Source organism: Maniola jurtina, chromosome 16 (assembly GCF_905333055.1).
Source record: "Maniola jurtina chromosome 16, ilManJurt1.1, whole genome shotgun sequence".
In the NCBI taxonomy this organism is placed as follows: Eukaryota; Metazoa; Arthropoda; class Insecta; order Lepidoptera; family Nymphalidae; genus Maniola; species Maniola jurtina.
In genome coordinates, this window is record NC_060044.1 from 4329292 (window position 1) to 4352011 (window position 22720).

Consider the following 22720-nt stretch of genomic DNA (forward strand, 5'->3'; position numbering starts at 1 on the left):
AAGGCTCACATAACATTTTAGCACCTTTTGGTATGGAAAGCTGTAATCCCATGCAGAAAATATCTTCACACCGAAAACCGTTTCGGAAATCGGAACCCTTTATCGTGACCCATAACTACCACACGCCAACAAAAGGAGGATTTCATGATTAGAATCTTCCTTTTACCCGTTTCTTACCTCTTTCAAGTTAAGGATGTAAACGTAGAGATTGAACTGATTGCATGCCTTGATTTAGACTTTAGTAGGTACCTATACCTGCATATTATCTTGGATCAAAAGAAAGACAAGGTCTGGTTAAAATCCACCACAAAGAGGTTTGAATAATTTAGTATGGAGCCTGGCCTGTCTACATGTCCACCATTTCCTTATTTTTTCAAAATTGCGGTCACGCATAGAACTACATGAGGAAGGCTGAGGACCGGGTGTGGTGGCGCTCTTTAGGGAAGGCCTATGTCCAGCAGTGGACGTCCGCAGGCTGATGATGATGATGATAATGATAGAAATACATTAATAAATAGCTGGCATCAATACAAGCAAATATTGTATCAGATTAAATCTTGCAAAGTGTCAAGATTCCGAGATATAAGCTATCAATGTTGTCTGGTACCATCATCAGAGCAACAGTCTAGTCACCAATAGCGGACTACTAGGTGCGCCAAAATCTTCACAGCCCTTTTCAATGAGCTTCGAAAATCATAATGCAGCGCTGCAGGCAGCTTCTTCTGGGAAGCCATGCCAAGCTTGGGGACTTTAAAAAAAACGTCCAGAACATGCTTGACCTATGTATCAGTCATCATGGTTAAGCGTGTGAAAAAAGTATTGATTTTCACTTTTTTGGTCCAATTGAAATATCAGTGTTAAAATTCTTCGTTAGTGATTCATTTTACCACACAACTGAAAATACGTTTGTTTTATCCCATTCAGGGTAGGTTATGATCAAGCACTTATGAACACTTTTTCAACTGAAAATGTGTGTGTGCTTATAAATGTTTATAAAACAAAATGTATGTCCTTGATCATAATCAATCATATTGGAGTAACGGATCAAAATTATAAGTGCTTGGAATCTTGTTACTTGTTCGAAGTTGATTGATTTTATTATTGTTCGTCACAATTTGCTAAATCGGGCACAAAAGCGCCTCTAGAATAATTATTGAGTACTTACATAGAGTATTCTGCTTAGTGAATACCTTTAGAATATTTTGGAAAACTCTCAGGCAAGCAGGTTTCCTCACGGTGTTTTCCTTCACCGTTGTATAGAAGTAAGTGACATATTTTTAACCCCCGACCCAAAAAGAGGGGTGTTATAAGTTTGACGTGTGTATCTGTGTATCTGTCTGTGGCATCGTAGCGCCTAAACGAATGAACCGATTTTAATTTAGTTTTTTTTGTTTGAAAGGCGGCTTGATCGAGAGTGTTCTTAGCTATAATCCAAGAAAATCGGTTCAGCCGTTTGAAAGTTATCAGCTATTTTCTAGTTACTTGTAACCTTCACTTGTCGGGGGTGTTATAAATTTTTAATTTACACTTGTAATAGCTTCAAATAAACCTAGCTCTAACAAGTTACCCCGACCTCCGTCATATTAAAGACCATATTACAGGCCTGAGGACAACAAAGTGATCCTTATTCGTTTTTATATTTTGAGGTACAAAAAAAAAACTAAAGAGGATAAGACGGCACACAAAAACCAGGAACCAAAAAACAATGAAATGTCATCCCTAATCACTTGATGATTCTAAAATCTTACTTGTAAAAGTTTATTCAAAATTATTATTTCTATTAATGTTTGGAATGCTATTATTATTATTGCTATTTTGGTAAAATATTATATTCGTTGACATAATGTAAAAGGTGAGAATAATATGGGCTTATAGTACCTACTACCTTCATTTAATTATATTCACTCAATGCTATTTCCTAACAGATTTTACTAAAGGGCCCTTTGTTAATTTGACAAAACTATATTATTACGAAGTGAACTGAATTTCCCGTTCATTTTCTTTGTTCATTCGTAATAATAATTTATTGGAAACGTGGAATAGCATCGCAGAAAATATTAAATAACAAGTACTTTCATCGATATTTTCTTTCTTGGTGAATTTTCGGTTGACTTCGCAACTACAATATTGAATGAAGAACCATGTTGTTCTGATTTTTGATATAGCATAATAATTTCCAACGTCTAGCCGGTGGGCTAGTAACTACCTACTTAGTTTCAATTCAATATCATCGCGGCAACGTCAGGCATTTTCTTTACAATTTTTAGCATGTTTTTAAAAGGGCATAGCTCCAAAACGCAATCGAATATTGATCAGTCTCTTTAGTAGTTATTCGTATGAGTACAACTACTTAATACCTACTTAGTACCTACTTACTTCCTACACTATCACCAGCCATATCCATATCATAGTCTTTCGCTCAAGTGAAATGTTATTTTTGGTCACGATCGAGTTGTCTATCAGGCGCCACAAATAAGTACATAACATAATAATATTATAACGCAACCAGCCAGCGCAGGCAGAGTGATTTGACATCGAGTTGCTCTCTATCCTTTGAATTCAATACCAGCCATATCCGTAATCGCGACCACATAGTTCGAAAAAATTACCGCCACCAAGAAAATAGCTAGTATAATAATAATAGTTGGAAGATTCGCTACTAGGAATTAGGCGGACAGACGACATCAAGCGAATCGCAGAAAGTCGCTGGATGCACGTACAAGACCCCGTGGTCTTGTACCCGCCTGAATGCAGCGGCTGCCTGTTGTAGTGGAAGTCACTACAAGAGAACTATATCCAGTAGTGGACATGTGTCGGTTGATAATGATGATTTCCTAGGTAACGCCCTGTAAGTGAGGCATGTTATTTCGAAAAGTCACAGTTTAACATAAAAACGCTCTCCAAAAAAATCACATTGTTGTGGATAGCCGTTTGTTCTTTGGGACCGTCGAGTTGTTTTGTACAATACCTGTGTTGGTGTTTCGAGCGGCTAGATGAAAGCGTGTGTGACGTGCCCCCAAGGGGCTCGAGCTGTCACGTCCAGCAAACATTCTCTATGAAATGAAATTTCATTTGTACGTACGGGCTTTTCTGTTTTGTCTTTATAAAAACTTTTATTTGAAGTCGCCATAGGTAGCTAAGCGATTAATCTAAAAAAGCGGTGATAGCTTAGTGGTTAAGGCGTCGGTCTTCTATTCGGGAGGTCGAGGTGCGATCCCGGGCACGCACCTTTAACTTTTCATAGGCATGTGCGAAGGTGTGTGTTTGCCTCTCCGCACTGAGCCAGCGTGGCAGACTATGGCCTCAGCCCTTCTCATTCTGAAAGGTGACCGTGCTCAGTAGTGGGCCATGGATTTATCATGATGACTAATAGTTGAACTATGTTTTGCTAGACACCACTATCCATGTTATTAACCGACTTCGAAAAAAGGAGTAGGTTCTCGATTCGTCGTTTTTTTTTATAAACTAGATAATGCCATGCCAGTGGAAACGTCCGCGTGGATTTGGGTTTTAAGTATCCCGCGGGGAATCTTTAATTTTTCGCGATAAAAGGCATCCTGTGTCCATTTCCGAGATACAAGCTATCTCTTGTACCAGATAAATGATGCCCGCAACTTCATGATTCATCATTTAGTAAATGAATGTTTGTTGAATATCAATGCATGAAAATGAAATGCAAATACTAAAACGCTAAGTTTATTGTTTCATAGTTTTTTAATACCTATCGAGCGGTGTAAGTTCAGCAGGGCAGATCAAAAGCGCTTTGAACTAGCTGCGGCTCACCGCGCTCGGGTCTCGACACCGGCTGAATAAAACAACAGCTCTCTGAGCTCTCTATCATATTTATACCTACCATACTCGTAGAGAGATACTAGATAGATAGCTGTTAGTTTCGCTTTCAGCAAGAATACGTCTAGAACGAACGGGTCTCCTCTCAGAATAAGAAGGATTAGGGCCATAGTCTGCCACGCTGGCCCAGTGCGGATTGATGGACTTCACACATATTTAAGAACTTTATGAAGAACTCTGATTCAGCTGTTACTCCTCACGATGTTATCCTTCACCGTTAACGGTGAACGGTGCTTTAAAGCAAGTGATATTTTAATTGCTTTATACTCACATAACTCCGAAAAGTCATAGGTGCGTGCCCGTGAACGAAACTCATGTTAAATAAAATATTATCAGGTCAGGGGTATATTGTGTAACAAATATATTGTAGTTGGCAGTTGGCTGGGATATTGGATTGGACGGGATCGAGCGCGTCGAGGCATGGCGAGATGAAAGCTTTTGTAACACTATTTCATACAATATTGTCCTATTTTGTAGAGCAAGAATATTTTATTAAAAGCTCGGTGAATGCCCGCCACTTCGTCCGCGTATATTTGGGTTTTTTCAAAAATCTTTGATTTTCAGGGACAAAAAATAGGCTATGTCAGTTTCCGGGTCGCCAGCTATATTGTTACCTTTCATACCAATCGGTTAAACGGATGGGTTTTTAAGAATCCTGAGGGAGCTCTTTGATTTTCCGGGATAATAAGTAGCCTATGTCCGTCCCTGGGATGTAACCTAACTTTTCATCAAAATCGGTTAAATTGTTGGGCCACAAAAAGCTAGCAGACAGACAGACAGACACACTGTCGCATTTATAATATTAGTACGGAATATTAGTTAGCATATGAGTGGATTTTATGAATTTTGGAATATAATCCAATTAATAATTCCTAAAAAAGAATTTATTTTTGACATAGTCATCGCTCATCACCCATTGGTAAGTACCTACCTAATCGCTACAAAACTAGGCTACAAACTAAGTTTCTCTAAGTATTTGGATATATTTGGATACTTATCATGTCTACTGAAGAAAGATAAAGCTTAGATGACACGATAAGCTTCCCTCGCTCGTAAAATAATATATTCATACATTAATTTATTCATTCACGCTGCTCCAATGTGGTTTGACGGGTGGGTATACATAATTCAGAATTACTAATAAAACTAGATATGAATTGTACATTGAGTTATGGATGGTCTGGCCTAGATGCCACCAGCACTGCCACCACCGACAATGCCATCGCTACTGCCATTGCCAACGCCACAGATACAGCCATACAGGGCATAATGCTGAGCTGTACACCCATTTGGGTTGGTGTCACAGATGAAAATGTACATTTATATACTTTGTTATTATCTGTGACACCAACAACAAATAAATGCATTTTCTTTCTTTCTTTCTATACCACTGCGGTCACCGCCACCACTACCAGGTGAGATTGCAGTCAAAGGCTAACTTGTATAGGAATTAAAAAAAATAAGAAAGCATCAGCAGCATATTATGTAATGTACTAAACTTAGTTAGGTATATACAATATACATGCTGTATGTATAACTACTGTGTACTACTACTGATTATATAGTGAAAACTATTATATTTAAGAAGTATACTGGCATATTTTTAAAGGCTAATGCTACCATAGAGCTGAATTCCGAATGTTTATGTTCAAATCCTATCATTATTCGTACTCCGCTAGTATAAAGTAAAGAAAAAAGAGAAACCACCTACGATACCCACTACGGCGGACGACCCATGCACCCATCGGCTTACCAGTGGGTGCAAAGGGAATCCATATATAACCGTACACCCACTAACAGTCATATTTATAAACATTTTTTTAAAAGAGATCAATGTTTCGTAGCCTACCTAAATTTCTAGGTATTTGGGCGTTTCAACTTTGTCAAAATATTCTTGTTACTCTCCCTTTATCTAATTACTAGCCGATGCCCGCGACTTCGCCCGCGTGGATTTAGGTTTTTCGAAATCACGTGGGAACTCTTTGATTTTTCGGGATAAAAAGTAGCCTATGTGCTAATCCAGGATATTATCTACCTCCATTCCAAATTTCAGCCAAATCCGTCCAGTAGTTTTTGCGTGAAGGAGTAACAAACATACACACACACACACACACACACACACACACACACACACACACACACACACACACACACACACACACACACAAACTTTCTCCTTTATAATATTAGTGTGATGTTAGGGGCTTAATCACGGCAGACAGAGATAATGAATAGGTATGAACCTAACCCACTAACCACCCTACACGTGCCATACTTTGTTGAAAGTTCAGATTTACGAACAATCATTTCAACAAAGCTGAAAAGGTGTTTTGACACGGAGCTTACACGTGTCCGCTGGTTGGCCGGGTCCCTTCATTACCTATTTAATAGTCTGGACGACAAATATTTTCGGAAATTAAGTACATTTTGTTTTGATTGAATTTTAACCGAAACTTTCGTGTTCGAAGATGAAAGTTTATGGGCTCCGTAGTACCTCAAATGTCTGTCTGTCTGTCTGTCTGTCTGTCCGTCTGTCGTGTCTGTCAAGAAAACCTAAAGGGTACTTCCCGTTGACCTGGAATCATGAAATATGGACGGTAGGTAGGTCTTATAGCACTGCAGGTAAAGGGCAAAATCCGAAAATCCTGAATTGTGGTTACATCATTATTTTCTTTTTAAATGTGTGTTAAAATACAAAGTAAGGTAACTATACCAAGTGAGGTATCATATTACGAAAGGGATTTACTTGTACATTCTAACACAGGTTTTTATTTATTTTTATGCTTAATAGTTTTTGATTTATCGTGCAAAATGACGGAAAAATACCCGAGTACGGAATCCTCGTCTGACTCGCACTTGACCTGTTTTTTATTTATTTATTACTTAAGTGCTTCTTATGACGATGCCAGCGACTTCGTCCGCGTGGGCTTATGTTTTTGAAAATTCTTTGTAAATATGATGATTTTGCAAAGGTTTGATTTTCTGAAATAAAATAGGATTAAGGTATGTATACTTTGACCGTAGATGTAAGTTTTGAAAAATCCCATGGGAACTCATCGATTTTCGGGGTTGAAAAGTAACCTGTGTGTTAATCCAGGGCATATACCCTATCTCCATTCCTTTCAGGACAATCCGTTTGGAAGTTTTGCGTGAAGGAGTAACAAACATCCATCCATAGATACAAACCTTCGCGGTTATAATATTAAGTAGGATAGTTATAGAATAGTAGTATGTAGTAGAGTGTTTAAAGTTGACAGTAGTATAGGTAATCTCTGTATCAGTAAGTATGCGTCCATGTGGATTTAGGTTTTAAAAAATCCCGTAGAAACTCTCTCAAAAGTATATCTTTTGTGGACTGTGGAGGACATCAGAACATATAGGTACTTTTGATTACCTCATGGCCAAGCTCATGTCTGTTTTTAACCCCCGACCCAAAAAGAGGGGTGTTATAAGTTTGACGTGTGTACCTGTGTATCTGTCTGTGGCTTCGTAGCTCCTAAACTAATGACCGATTTTAATTTAGTTTTTTTTGGTTGAAAGGTGGCTTAATCGTAAGTGTTCTTAGCTATAATCCAAGAAAGTCGGTTCAGCTGTTTGAAAGTTATCAGCTCTTTTCTAGTTACTGTAAGCTTCACTTATCGGGAGTGTTACAATTTTTTAATTTACACTTGTGCCGTCTGTAAATGCGACAAGATAACAGGGTCCCTGAACGTGACAACGATACTTTAACTTGTATTAAGATTTAAGAGTTAAATGTGCTCTTGTAAAATATTCATGGCTTCAGTTCGTTTATACAAGGAGGTATCGATCAGCGAAGAAAATGTTGCTCGGATGAGCTTTGAATTCATTATTAACTCGAGGTGCTTAGCTTCTACGAAATGTATTTTCTGTTCTTAAGATGTTCTTAGGGTTCCGTAACCGACTGGTGCTAGCTACGGGAACCTATTACTAAGCTTCCGCTATTTGTCCGTCTGTCTGTCTGTCAGTGGGTTGTAGCGGGTCGCAAATAAATAGAAATTGCAAAATGGTCACCATCCAAATTAAAAAAAATATGAAAGTATATGTTGGTACGGAACCCTTCGTGCGCAAGTCCATCTCGCACTTGGCCGTTTTTTTCTTATTACGTTTGATAACAATTTCAGCCGGTTGGCGATCATAAGTATCTAATGAGGTAATTATTGGTGATATCATGGTGGTACATTAAGCTGAGTTCGGGCCTTTTCGTTGGCACAACACATAGTAGGTACACAACACACTGTTTAAGCTAAGTTAGTTTTTAAGTTTTATATTTTAAATATATTTTAAGTTTTATTTATTTTTTATTTTAAGTTTTATATTTTAAGCGTAAGTGTTTATATTACCTGTGTGTTGGTTCAACGAATAAATTTAATTCTATTTATTCTATTCTATATCCAACAATGTTTGTATAGCGATATAATAATAAACCACTAATGAATCAGTGAATCGAATTTTGAACATCATTAGTTTATATTTAGCTATTGCAATGTACATTGTACGTACAAATTATCACCATTATTTAAGGCTCTGTCACTATTTATTATCATATGAATTGTAATCCGTACTGATATTATTTGTAAATGCGAAAGTGTATGTCTGTTTGTCTATTACCTGTTCAAAGCGCATCCGTTTAACCGATTTAAATGAAATTTGTAGTAAGCCACTTTTTATCCCGAAATTGATAAAAACTGGCTTACTAAAAATTAGTAAGTATTAAATCATTTTATTTTTATTTTATTTAAACAGCTTTATTGCACAAACAATACAAAGATAATAAATGATACAATTTTAGAAATGCAAAGGGCGACCTTATCACTAAAGTGATCTCTCCCAGGTAACCCGTATGTTCGAAACTACAGAACTATAAGACGAGGAGTCGTCGTGCAGCTTTATATTATACAATAATTAGGTATACATAAACATACACTCTAATAGGTACATACTATACAATAAATATATAAATATATATATATATATATATATATATATATATATATATATATGTATATAAATATATATAAAACATTAAATCTGTGTAATATAATTAAATAAATAGTACATAGTTAAATAAATAGCGTCGTGTACATAATATACTATGACAGAAACTAAAGATTTATAGTGATAGATAGTGTTTCTTGACACGATTTTTAAAGATTGCCAGTGATTTGGATCGTCTTATTTCGACCGGAAGTGCGTTCCACAGCGAGGCTGCTTTTATAGTGAATGACTCCGCATAGCCATGCGTATTACATTTAGTCATTTTAAGCTTAAAATCACAGGAGGGACGCAGGACGCGATCACGTTCGAAGGAGCTAAGAAATTTAAACTGATCTTTAAGGTAGGGTGGTGACCAGGGATGGAAAAGTGTGGCAAACAGGATAGAAAGAACATGTAGATTACGTCGATGTCTAATAGGGAGCCAGTTCAGTTTTTTACGATATTCAGAGATATGATCGTATTTTCTTAGACCAAAGATGAACCGAATGCACAAGTTTTGCAATCGCTCTAATTTGTTTAAGAGGTCTTCATTTAAATCTAGGTAGCAAGCATCGGCGTAATCTAAGATGGGAAGAAGAAGGGTATTGGCAAGCAGAGTCTTGGTCTTGACTGGCAATAAATTTTTCCACCTTTTCAGGGACCCATAAGCACCGAAAACTTTTTTACTGACAGCTGAAACCTGCGGTTTCCATGATAGATTGCTATCCATGATAACCCCAAGATTTTTCACAGTGTGATTGTAAGGAAGCGCTGAACCATCAAAGATCACTGGTGGTAACGAGGGATAATCAAGTTTAGAAATTTGCCTAGAGTTACCTACAACAATGATCTGGGATTTAGTAGCATTTACCAACAGCCCATAAGCTTTACTCCAGCCGCACACCACATTCAGTTCTGAGTTTAGTCGTTTAACAGCTTCAGCAATTTGTTCTACAGGAGTGGTCACATAAAGTTGGAAATCATCCGCATAAAGATGATATGGTAAAGAAAGGAGGTTGGTGACGGTATTGATAAAAACGGAAAAAAGTAAAGGAGATAGAACACCACCCTGCGGGACACCAGCACTGAGACGACAATATGACGACAGTTTATCTTTAACTCTGATGCACTGTGAACGATCATATAAATAGGACTGAAACCAACTAACAGCAGCTGTAGATATGTTAATGGATTTGAGGGTGGCCAAGAGTATTTCAAAATCAACAGTGTTGAATGCATTTGAGAAGTCAAGCAGTGCTAATATCGTCACATGTTTATTATCAATACCGTATCGAATGTCATCGCAAACTTTCGTCAAGGCCGTAACAGTGCTGTGCCCTCTGCGAAAACCAGATTGAAAGGGACTAAGTATATTATTTTTAGTTAGGAACAATGTTAGTTGGGAATGGGCAATGCGCTCAAGGACTTTAGATAAGAAGGGAAGGATGGAAATAGGACGGTAATGAGAGAATAAAGTTGGGTTGGTAATTTTGGGAATAGGGATAACTTGAGCAACTCGCCAAGCACTGGGAAAGGTGTTAGAGGAAAGGGAGTGATTAAACAGATGGGATAGAATATGTAGGATGCAATCTAAGCTTAAAATAATCATCTTGCGACTAACTCCATCACAACCTATGGCGTCTGATTTCACTGCAAGGATGTGCTTTTTAATTTCATCAGGACTGACCGGACTAAAATTAAACATAGTAAAGTTTGGTCTTGGCTGCGAGTTAATGGAGGAGATGGTTTCTGATTTATTATGTATATTCGTTGGAACATTCGTAAAGTGGAAGTTTAGTGCATTAATGTCAATATTCTGGGCAACGCCCTTATGCTGTTGTCCAACACCCAAGGATGCCAAAAATCTCCACACTTTTAAGGTACTTTCACCACTCACTGAACTGTGAATATAGTTACGCTGAGCGTCCCTGCACATTTTATTGCAGCGGTTCCGCAGTCGCTTATACTTAACTAAGTTTGCCTCTGAAGGTTTTAGTTTGTATTTTGATTTAGCATAGTTACGCTTTGTCATGACAAGCTTAATATCATCAGTGAGCCACGGTGCAGGCAAATGTTTTAACTTAATTGGCCGGAAAGGAGCATGTATATCAAAAAGTTCAATAAGAAGGGAATTGAAGACAGAAAGCTTTTCATCCATCGTGGACGCATCGAAAATTGCATCCCAAGCTATGCCATTCAGATCGCGCAAGAATTGGTCATTGTTAAATTTTTTAAAACTACGGCGCATCACTATAGTCGGCTTACGCTTAGGTGGACGCACCCTATACGATGCATACACTAGATCGTGATACGAGAACGCGTCAGCAGATAGCTGACCATGAACACTAACATGGTCCGGGTCGGAGACAATCATGAGGTCTAGCTGTGAGGGTGCACAATTTGGGAAATAGTGGGTTGGGTTTGTTTGGAGTATGGACAAATTTGAGCTATTAACTATATTTTTTAATTTTTGAGCTCGAGCATCATCTTTTATTAGGCATGTGTTAAAATCACCCATAATGATGGAGTGATCTGCATTGGGTACAAAATTCTCTAATAAGGTCTCAAAATCTTGGAAGTAGTCTATACGAAGTGACGGGCTATAGAACACACCCAGGAGAACTTTGCGATTACCAAACAGCAGCTCTAAAAGAATGTGTTCCAAAGATTCGGAATAAGCAGACGCAGATTTACTTAGGATGGAAAAGGCAATATGGCTGCGGAGGTAGACTGCCACCCCACCGCCACCCTTCCCCACCCTGTCATTACGGATTAAGTGGAAACCCGGTAAGGAGTAAGATATGGAGGGTAGGCAAGGTTTAAAGAATGTCTCCGACACCAGAACAGCATGGATATTAGTGACATCAAATGTGGCTAAAAAATCTGGAAAGTGTGCAGGAACGCTTTGCGCATTCAGGTGAACTACGTTAAAATTTTTTGGATACGCTGCGAATGTGGCCTCAAGGTGTGAGTTTAGGGGTATGGAAGTGCTGTGGAAACTCTCATCAGAAGAGCAAGCAGGAGAATAAAAGAGATCATCATCAGAACTATTGCTATGTACACTATCCGAAATGCTATCTATAAATATATTATTGTTATTATTCATATTATAAATAAATAAATAAAAATATTAAATAATAAGTAAATAAAAATACTAATATATATATGTATATAATAATAATACCAAATTTACGAGTCTACTTATATACATTTATACCCGCTGGCATCATAGGAGGGATCGTTTTACAACGTAATTATTCATACATTATACAAAACAAACCCAATAATAATTAAAGCACAAAAGAAAGCACATCAACTACTAACTTAAATTAAACTATGTAGACAATAACAAGCTGAACCTTAGAACTACTTAATTACAATGATAAATCGTTAATTGTCTATTTATACTACAGGACAAGCACATTAGATAGGTACCTACTTTACTATACCAGTATAAATACTGGCAGAACGGAATATCTAAATATACAATGGTGTTATTGTTATAGTGTTGGGGTATATTTAATTACGAATAACAATAAGTAATATTCCAATATTCCATTCTTGAACACTTCCAATAAAAACATGAACGAACCAATACCATTGGACTCGACAAACATCGTAGGTCCATGTCATGGAACTACTAATTGTCGGCTCCAGTGCTACCGTATCCATGCCTGTAAATAAGATCCAAGGTTCGCATAGACAAAACGACTGTACCTCGAGACATTTGTCTAGTTCACATCATGAAGCATGTCACTGTCGTCTACTGTCAATCTCAAATAGCAATGACTTAGACACAAGTTTGACATGAGTTTGACACACGATAGGTACCTACCGTACGCAATTACGCATAATATAAAACAAGTATTGTAACAGAGAATGGATTATACACTAAAGTGAGGGTGTAGGTACCTCGGTACTAAACTGTATAACTAACTGAGTAGGCAGGTATGTCTACGAGAAGTGATGCATTACAAGAGCGCACAAGAAAGCAGCGGCCGAATGGAAAACGTGTACCTGATTACTTGCTATTTGCTTATTTCTTGGTGATTCTTTTGGCCCTCGAGGGTACATTAACGGAAGGTTTATTCACATTAGGAGTCGGCTTGGTAGTAGGAGCGGCCGCTGAAGGCGTGGCTTCATAAAATCATAAAAAGTTTATTAAAAATTCAAATCGACGCGGACGAAGTTTGGTCATCAGCTAGTTTATAATAAAAATGAGTTTGTAATAAAATAATTTTTCATAATGCTGTAATTAAAATTCTACGAAACAAAAGATAAACACCCAAAGTTTTCTTAAGCTCATTTCCCTTTGAATGCTTACTTTTTCGTCAGTAATTTCCACTTTGTGAAGCCTGGGGGCGAAAAGCTCTGAGAATTATGTCTTTACGGACAAATTACACGTTTATTGAGACTGTAAAAAGGCTTGGTTACAGCAAACGCGCGACGGTCGTTTCCAAACGAAACTCTGGTAGCCGAGAGTCCGAGTGAACTAGAGTGAATGAGTTCTCGATTTAATTTGAATCGGCATCTGTCAAATATTAGGTTTGAGCTTTAGGGGTGACGTGTAATCAAAATTTTTTTTTAATTTTTTTAATTCATTATAACCAAGCGCTTGACTACTATCACACCTGATGAAAAGTGATGATGTGGTCTAAGATGAGACGTCTGAACGCTGGTCCCGGCAGAATACCAGCGCTCAGGTTTTGTTTTAAAACCTGCAGCATTAATGCTGAGCCGGGGCCTTTTCATCTTGTGCCATGTGGGTGCTAGAATTCGTTATTATTAAGTACTTATTAAAATCTACTACTAACCCATTAGTAACCTGAGTTTGTCTATACTTGTTGATATACACACAAGATGAATAAACTAATTTTCTTTCTTGTTTCTGTTTACCTAGAAGATGCCTATTTAGGTACTCTTGTTTTAAAGATACCCGGATTTTAATTGGTAGCAAACAGATCGCGGAAGAGTATTCCAAACCTTAGCCATAAGTATGAGGAATAATAACGCAAAACGTTTCGTGCGTGTAGATGGAACGAGGACATAAATATTACAATATGTATTTAAAACTCTTTATTACTTTGATTTTGCTTGGAGCACTTGGTGTTAATGTATGAACGAACTTGAGCTTTAAAACAAGGGGGTAATGCTGAAGTGTTTCAATGCTCCAATTTTATAACTTTTGCGAGATTAAAATCTCTTAAGCACACTAAAGTTGTAATCTAAGTACTTAATACAAAGAAGCCGTTCGCAATTGCTTACACTTCGTAGCCTGTAAGAGTTCGTGCTGCAGTCCGCACATTTGCTTTCGCGTTTATTAGGCTTAAGGTCTTAGACGGGTCTGCCCACGAAATTCAAATTTAATTCGGTTTTTCGCAATTTGTAAACTAATACGACAAAGTAGGCTTATGGCATTCTACTAGTGCCAATGGCAGTATCATCTCCACAGGTTTATATAATAAACTTTACTTGAAGTTTCCAGTTTAAGAAATTAGTCACAGTATCGACTAATTTGTGAGTAGGTAACTCACGTCAAACTCATTATTTGACTAATTTCTTGAACTGAACACTTTCAAGTGAAGATTTTTATGTAATCCTATGAAGATGATACTGCCACTGTCGTAATTAGAATGCCATCAGCCTACTTTGTCGTATTAGTTTATGAATTGCGAAAAACCAAATTAAATTTGAATTTCGCGGGCAGACCCGTCTCATGCACTTTAATACAAAGAAGGCGTTCGCAATTGTTTATACTTCGTAGCCCGTAGGAGTTCGTAGAATTTACAGTACGCGTAGGACTAGAGCTACGCTGCTGTAGTCGCGCGCCTTTGCTTTCGCGTTTATTAAGGCTTAGGTAATACCAAAAACATTAATCTCATAAGCCATCGTGTGTGCGCCCGACTTGCACTTGGCCAACTCTTTGTAACGTTCTAATAACATACTCGTGCCATCGTTATTCTGTAATTCTATCATACAGGTGACATCGTACGGCATCTCTGTCGCACTTTCTGTGGGCTCAAGCCTTAAACTGGCTATGAGCCAATCGAACCAGAAGTTACATCATCAGCCGTTGCTAGAAATGGAATTTCTAAAATACAAGGTATGAAAGGTTGTTTGATTTCGATTTTTTCCCGGAATTTCTGTAAGGTGCCTATAAATTGGAAGACCATTTTGTCCCTGCGCATGAAAACGTGGAAAGACACAGCTTTTCAGGAGACTGGTTTAAAATTAAACTTTTGGAAAAAGTATGCTTTATTTTTGGATCAAAATCACATAGCTAAAAAGATTATCTCTTAACTAGCACTTAATGCTAAAAGACGGGTTTTTACATGTCACATACCTTTTAAAACCAAACAAAATTAAATCAAAAACGAAAATTATAAAAAAATACATAGCGGATTTTGCATGCAATGACGAGCGCCGATTTGAGGTTTAATTACCTGGCCACTTGAAACAATATGAATAGCCTACCTATTTACAACGATGATGAAATTAAATCCGTAATGGCTTTTAATTTGGGCAGTCGCCTTAATTGTTGGTTTCAATGTAGGACACCAAAAAATGACAATTCTTTTTTGCTAATCATTCTGGGCTACCGACGATCAATTAGTGTTGATCGAAGTTACTAGGTAAACGTAACTTCATTACTAGTCTTTAACCCCCGACCCAAAAAGAGGGGTGTTATAAGTTTGACATGTGTATCTGCGTATCTGTCTGTGACATAGTAGCTCCTAAACTAATGAAACGATTTTAATTTAGTTTTTTTTTTTAATTGAAAGGTGGCTTAATCGAGAGTGTTTTTAACTATAATCCAAGAAAATTGGTTCAGCCGTTTGAAAGTTATAAGCTCTTTTCTAGTTACTGTAACCGTCACTTGTCGGGGGTGTTATAAATTTTTAATTTACACTTATTATATTTTATATGACACTACGAATATGAACATGACATACCTACTTTTCCGCGTCATAATAGATAGCCAAAGTACGATTTGCTATTTGAATTTGCGATGCTGTATTGTATGGACAGAAGACTAAACAACCCCGCGAGTCAGACTCGCGCACTGAGGGTTCCGTACTCGGGTATTTTTTCCAACATTTTGCACGATAAATCAAAAACTATTATACATAAAAATAAATAAAAATCTGTTTTAGAATGTTCAGGTAAAGCACTTTCATATGATATCCCACTTGGTATAGTTATCTTTACTTGGTATAGTTACTTTGAAAATCGTAACACATTTTTTATTTTAATGATGTAACCACAAATTTACGGTTTTCAGATTTATTCCTTTACTTGTGCTATAAGTCCTATCTACCTGCCAAATTTTATGATTCTAGGTCAACGAGAAGTAGGTACCCTATAGGTTTTCTTGACAGACACGACGGACGGACAGACAGATAGACAGACAGACAGACAGACAGACAGACAACAAAGTGATCCTATAAGGGTTCCGTTTTCCTTTTGAGATACGGAACCCTAAAAAAGAACAAAGAGATATCTACTTAACTTCTTATGAATAAAGCTCTTAAAAATGTCCTTTGAATTTTAGTTACCGCTAGTTAAAAGTTGGTTTATAATTATAATTTTATACCTATATACTCTAGGTCCTTATGTAAGACTGTTAAAAATTAAATGAGTAGAAAATCGGTAATGAAACAAAAATATATTTAAGACCAATGTACTCGTATATTATACCATATTCTAGCAAATAAACACTTCTTATTCTTATTCTTATAATATTAAGAGAATACTTAGACATCGATCCCAGAAATTGTCCTAGAATTTAATTTCTTGAGCGAAGCTTGCAAACCATTTCACTGGCGGTAGGAAATTCAATTGCATATCGATTTTCAATCTTCTATTCACCTACATACACCTATAGGAGTAGTATGATTTCATTGTAGAAATTACCGTGTACATGATAGTAAATAGAGTAGTAACATCTTCAATACAGAACTCTTGATAGTTCGATGGTTATATTATGGCTAGTGTAGGTCGCGGTAGAGGGGTCTCTCCGTCACTCGCTTCATACAAACGTAGTTCCAATTTCATTTGAATATTAAGCAACCTAAGTCCATGAAATTTTGCAGACATATTCTAGAAACTAATATCTATGTCTGTGGTTTTCCAGATTTCTGTTAAAATATTCGGTTTCAAAGTTACGCGGTCTTAAAAATTTACATACAAATCTTTGAGCCCCTGTAATTTTAAAACTACATATTTTTAGAAAAACCCATAAGGTAAAATAAGGGTTTGGAATTTCTGCAGTCCACGCGAACGAAGTTGCGGGCCTAAGCTAGTGTCATTATAAATGCGAAATTGTTTCTGTTATTACATTTTCTCGCCTAAATAACAGAACCGATGTCGACAAATTAAACAAAGAGAGAACTGTTAGGGATAGACTTATGCTACTTTTTATCTCGGAAAATCAAAAAGTTCCCACAGGATTACATAACAACTTAAATCCGCATGGATAAAATTGCAAGTATTAGCTAGTAGGTATAGCTATACTTAGGTATATTCGCTTATGAAATGTAACTATCAACGAAATGAAAATATTATACGAGATGATCTGCTTACATATCTCGGTATATGAAGTTACATCTCCACCCCTATGTCGTCGACATTCCATCTCACTCTCACGAAATGCTTTGCGTAATCTTTCCTCATACGCATGGCTAGGATTTGGAATCGATTTAGAATAAATCTTCCGTGATCTGTGTTTCTTAACAATTTTAATATGGAGATCTTTAAACCTGTATCAGAAAATAAATAAATTGATTGATTGATTGATTGATTGATTAAAACAAGAGTGAAGAGGGATCTTCTAGATAGGACATGACCTGCATGATTCCGTGCGTCCGCGACACTGCCCTGGACAAATCTATTATAATATAATGCCTGCGATTTAAGAGGGGTCTCTCCGTCACTCGCTCCATACAAACGTAGTTCCAAGTCAATGAAATTTTGCAGACACATTCTAGAAACTAATATCTATGCCTGTGGTTTTTCCAGATTTCTGTTAAAATATTCGGTTTCATAGTTACGCGGTCTTAAAAATTCACATACAAATCTTTGAGCCCCTGTAATTTTAAAACTACATATTTTTAGAAAAATCTAAAACACCACAGGCACAGATATTAGTTTCTAGAATATGTCTGCAAAATTCCATCGAATTGGAACTACGATTGTATGGAGTATAAGTGACGGAGAGAGCCCTGTTAACGCAATTTCTTTTCTGCATTTTTTGGCGCTTTTTACGACATTTTTATAATATGCCACATTCGAATGAAATTTCGTGCGCGTTTTTGCGCTATATTTGATATTAACTTCCTACTTGGTGCAGCTGTTACTCCATTGCCGCGTCGTAGAACAGAGGTGGAATTTCCGTGAAGATTTTTCTTGTAGTGGTTGAACTAGAATTCATCTCGCAAAATTCCACATGCTATAATATATTCGGTACATTTCACGCTAGCCACTCTGGAGCAACGTAGACCTATACAGTCTTTGCTCCATATCCATCTATGGTAGATATAATATATACTATATCCAGCGATATAACTTTATAATGCCGACAAGGGCTGTACTTAATTTAAAACTAAGTAGGTATAGTTTACATTAAAATTCATTATTCTACTGTGAAATCCAATGCTGTTTCCCATTCCGAAAGCTTCCTTCCCAAGTTTCACGTTCAAGCTCGTTTGGTGTCGCCCGTTGCGTGTCAATCTTTATTACAATAAGTCTTTTCAAGTTCTTTTCCCAGGGTTTCACAATGGATATAGGGATATAGGGATATAGGTATGTGAGCAGAATATATTTTCCTTATAAATCAAGGGCTACACGTAAATCAATATAATATATATCAATATAAATATTTGTTCTGTGTTTTTTTCCATCTTTAAGCTACTTTACTATTCTCTTTTTATCGACGTCAAAAAGGGAGATGTAGTAATAATAATAAGTAAATGGAGTGTATATTAATAGTGTAATTAATTTCCTGGACTAGTGATTAATGGTCTTTTTATGCAAGACGGACTTGCGTTTAGCGACAATCATGTTTTATGCAAAATGATTATAATATCTAGGTAGTAACATACCTACTTGCCTAGAAGATAGTTTTTCAGTTTTTTACTACCAATATCTGCCTTCTACATACCTACCTACTTAAACGTTACAGGAAAAAACATGGAGGTCAGAAGCTTATAGTAGCTTAGCGGTTCAAAATTCAAATCAGAAACGTTAAGCAGAAACGCTCCTGCAAGAGTTGTCGAATTGGGATGTGTAGTCTTTTTTTTTATCTAGTAAAAGGAACTGTAAGACCGCTTTAGTGTGGGACGCCCTCCAGCACGATGGACGACGATATAAAGCGGCTGGCGGGAAGTGGCTGGATGAGGAAGGCTGAGGACCGGGTGTGGTGGCGCTCTGTAGGGAAGGCCTATGTCCAACAGTGGACATCCACAGGCTGATGATGATGATGATGAAAAGGAACTGATGTTTTATTAGAACTCAGATCACTGGGTCTAGGAATTAAAAAAACTGAATAACCGCACATGAAGCCGCGGGTGAAATTACAATCGATAGTTGGTAGGTACCTACCTATATAGCTTCAACTATTTAATGACTAACAGAAATAGACCGAAGCATATGGCAGCGATTACACGCCGTCGAAGTTGTTCTAGTGGAAGAACGGGAACAGGCGTCGAAGAACACTAACTTCATAAATGGCGTTACTTAGGTTCAGCTCGCGTCGTTCAGCTGCTATGAAACAAAGCGAGGAGCTATAATAGGTAGGTATCTACTGACTAGCAAAGTTATTTGAGTTTGTAAAGGTTCCTGATAGGAACTAGGTAGGTATGATTTTCAGGGTTCCGTAGAAAAATAAGGAACCCTCATAGTTTCGTCCAGTCCGTCTGTCCGACGCGTCAGTCTGTGTCACAGCCAATTTAAAAATAAACGATATAATCTCTAAATAAGTATACTTCGTTACTAGCGCTACGTCATTATTTTCATTATGATCAACCAATCGCCGGCGCACTCTGAACATGGGTATCTTCTCGGAATGAGAAGGGTTTAGGCCATAATCCGCCATGCTGGCCAAGTGCGGATTGACCAGTGTGGTACACTGAAACCAAAATCCTTCTCAAAAGATGGGTTGATGATTTATTATTATCAAGGGTGTGATACAAACGAAACTTTTCTTCCATCAATTAATATAACTCAAAATTTAAAAAATCCCGGACACAAACACCTCTATAAGAAAACTAGAAAACAGCTGATAACTTTCAAACGGCTGAACCGATTTTCTTCCATTATAGCTAAGAACACTCTCGATCAAACCACCTCTCAAACAAAAACAACTAAATTAAAATCGGTTCATTCGTTTAGGAGCTACGAGGCCACAGACAGATACACAGATACACAGACAAACAGATACACAGATACACACGTCAAACTTATAACACCGCTCTTTTTGGGTCGGGGGTTTAAAATTTACCATATTCACGTAGGCACCTAGGCAAGCCTACCCAAGTAGTTATCTGAATGAATATTCATACAATTGTTGGTCTTAAAAGTGGAGTTAAGTATCATTGGCAAGCAAAACTGTAGAGCCTTTATGCTCATTGCGGTATTATGTGGGTTCAAGGTGAAGTGCAAATAACAAGGTTGAGTTTCTGCAGATAATGAGAATATCGCGAGGCTAAATGCTTTAAAATGCATTGTAATGCAGTAATTGTACGTAGGCAGGTACCTACTACACTGCAGTTTGAGCACATTATTATGTACATAAGATATTTTTCAAGTACCTACGCTTGTGGAAGTGTGACATACAAAATGAAAGTTATTTGTTGTGCCCGTTCAAAGAGCCCCATCGAGCGTACCGAATTTAAATTGAAACACCACTTTGTTGACAGATAATTATTATAATGTCTTATCATTAACATTTAGTTCCGAGTACGCTCACATGACGCTCAGTGCGACTATCAGCGCCAAAAAGCTCATAATTACAAATAGGCAATTTCAACTTAGGTGCTTGTACTATTTGTCTAAATACATAACTGATTGAGTGATAATATATCAACGCACAGCTACGGGACGGATTAGGCTTTAAAGTTGGCATGCAGATAGCTATTATGACGTAGACATCCGCTAAGAAAGGATTTTTGAAAATTCAACCCCTAACGAGGTAAAATACGGGGTTTAAATTTGTATAATCTACGCAGACGAAAGTTGCGGGCATAAGCTAGTTCATTTTAAAACACAAAAGACTGGCCGGCCCTCCAGCCCCCGATTTTCAATTATTTTATTTGATTTGGCTCACTTTAATAACACCTTATATTAATGAGAGCATAATAATTGAACGTTAATTGAAAGCGAAGCCTTACGCGGGAAATCCATTAGCGGAAACGTCGATCGATCAATGCATTGTTGTTACAAAAAATAAGCGGGAGAAGTTGATTTGTTTTGGTAGTTTAATACTTCGCCTACTACGTTAAATCAATTTTGAAAATGTTCTAATCAAACAATAGGACGCACCAAGTTGCAAAACTCATTCTTTCTTTAAAGTCGATTAAAAGTTAAATGCATACTCACATATGATTTGAATATCTCTATCATCTATCTACAATGGATGATTATGATTACAATTTACAATAGATGATTCATCCGTGGTTCAGACTTTTTTCAAAATCTTATTAGTCGGTATATACTTAGTTATAGAGAGAGAGTTAGTAGAGGCAATCTATGTATATTATGTGCAAAATTTCAAGTTTCTGGAGACAGAGGTTGGTACTTTGTATTGTTTTTTATTTATACCTACATCTATACACACTGTATAGTCATTTTATTATTATAATAAAGATACCTTGCAGCAAAAGTTATTTTATCATTATAACAAAGAAACCTTGCAGCAAATAAATATTATTATGGTGAGAATGTGTTTAAGTAATCTTTATAACCACATCGATATTGAAAAGTTTTATAAATAGCATTTTATTTTGACCTCATATTTTTACCCTGTCCTGTAAACAAAACAACGATAAAATTGCCACCCAGGGTGGGCGTGCCTTTAATTTAGTAGGTCGTGTACCTGGAATACAAAACCGTATTAAGTCTACAATCAAGGGTAATGATATAATTTTAACAATAAGTAAAACTGGAAATAATTCTAAAGGCGGGAAGTATATACGTACGTGTTTTACCATTTTACACTTTAATCCCGCAGCGATGTAACGAAGTGGGTAGATATAATCCTGTTCCAATATCGGAAGAATGAGGATCGTTACAGGCTGCAATTTGTTAGCGCTACCTCTTCTGAGAAATTGGTGAATTTAAGTAGGTATAAATATTTCCAACAATTCCGAATTCTTTTCACTATGAACATTACATAGATAGAAGATAGAGATCATTTGCTACGAGTCTTCGAGTATGTTTACCACGTCAGTGCACAACTTGTTGGCAAAGTAACTTGTCGGGCCTGATTTTCCTGTTGAAAGTCCTAAAAAATAAAATCAAGTTCATTTTAGGCATATTTTTACTATAATAAGTATCAGTGTATTTCATAGAAAAAAATGGTGAAAACATTCAGTATTTTTCATCCACATTTTCCTCTATCAAAACTAGGTATACAATACACACATACATAGGTATATAGAGCCTTGAATAATAGTTTCAGTTTGTCTCTGACTAATGATAACCATGTATTTGTCCAGTGTAAGGTCCAGTGTTATTAAATTGTTTTTTTTTTTTTTAATATCATAAAGTGCTGACTACAGCACTTTACTAAAATTACAATCTAGCCTACGAATAGCGCTAATAAGCAATATTATATTAACCTAAACTTATAAAAGTACTTATATCTAAGAATCGGTCCAGT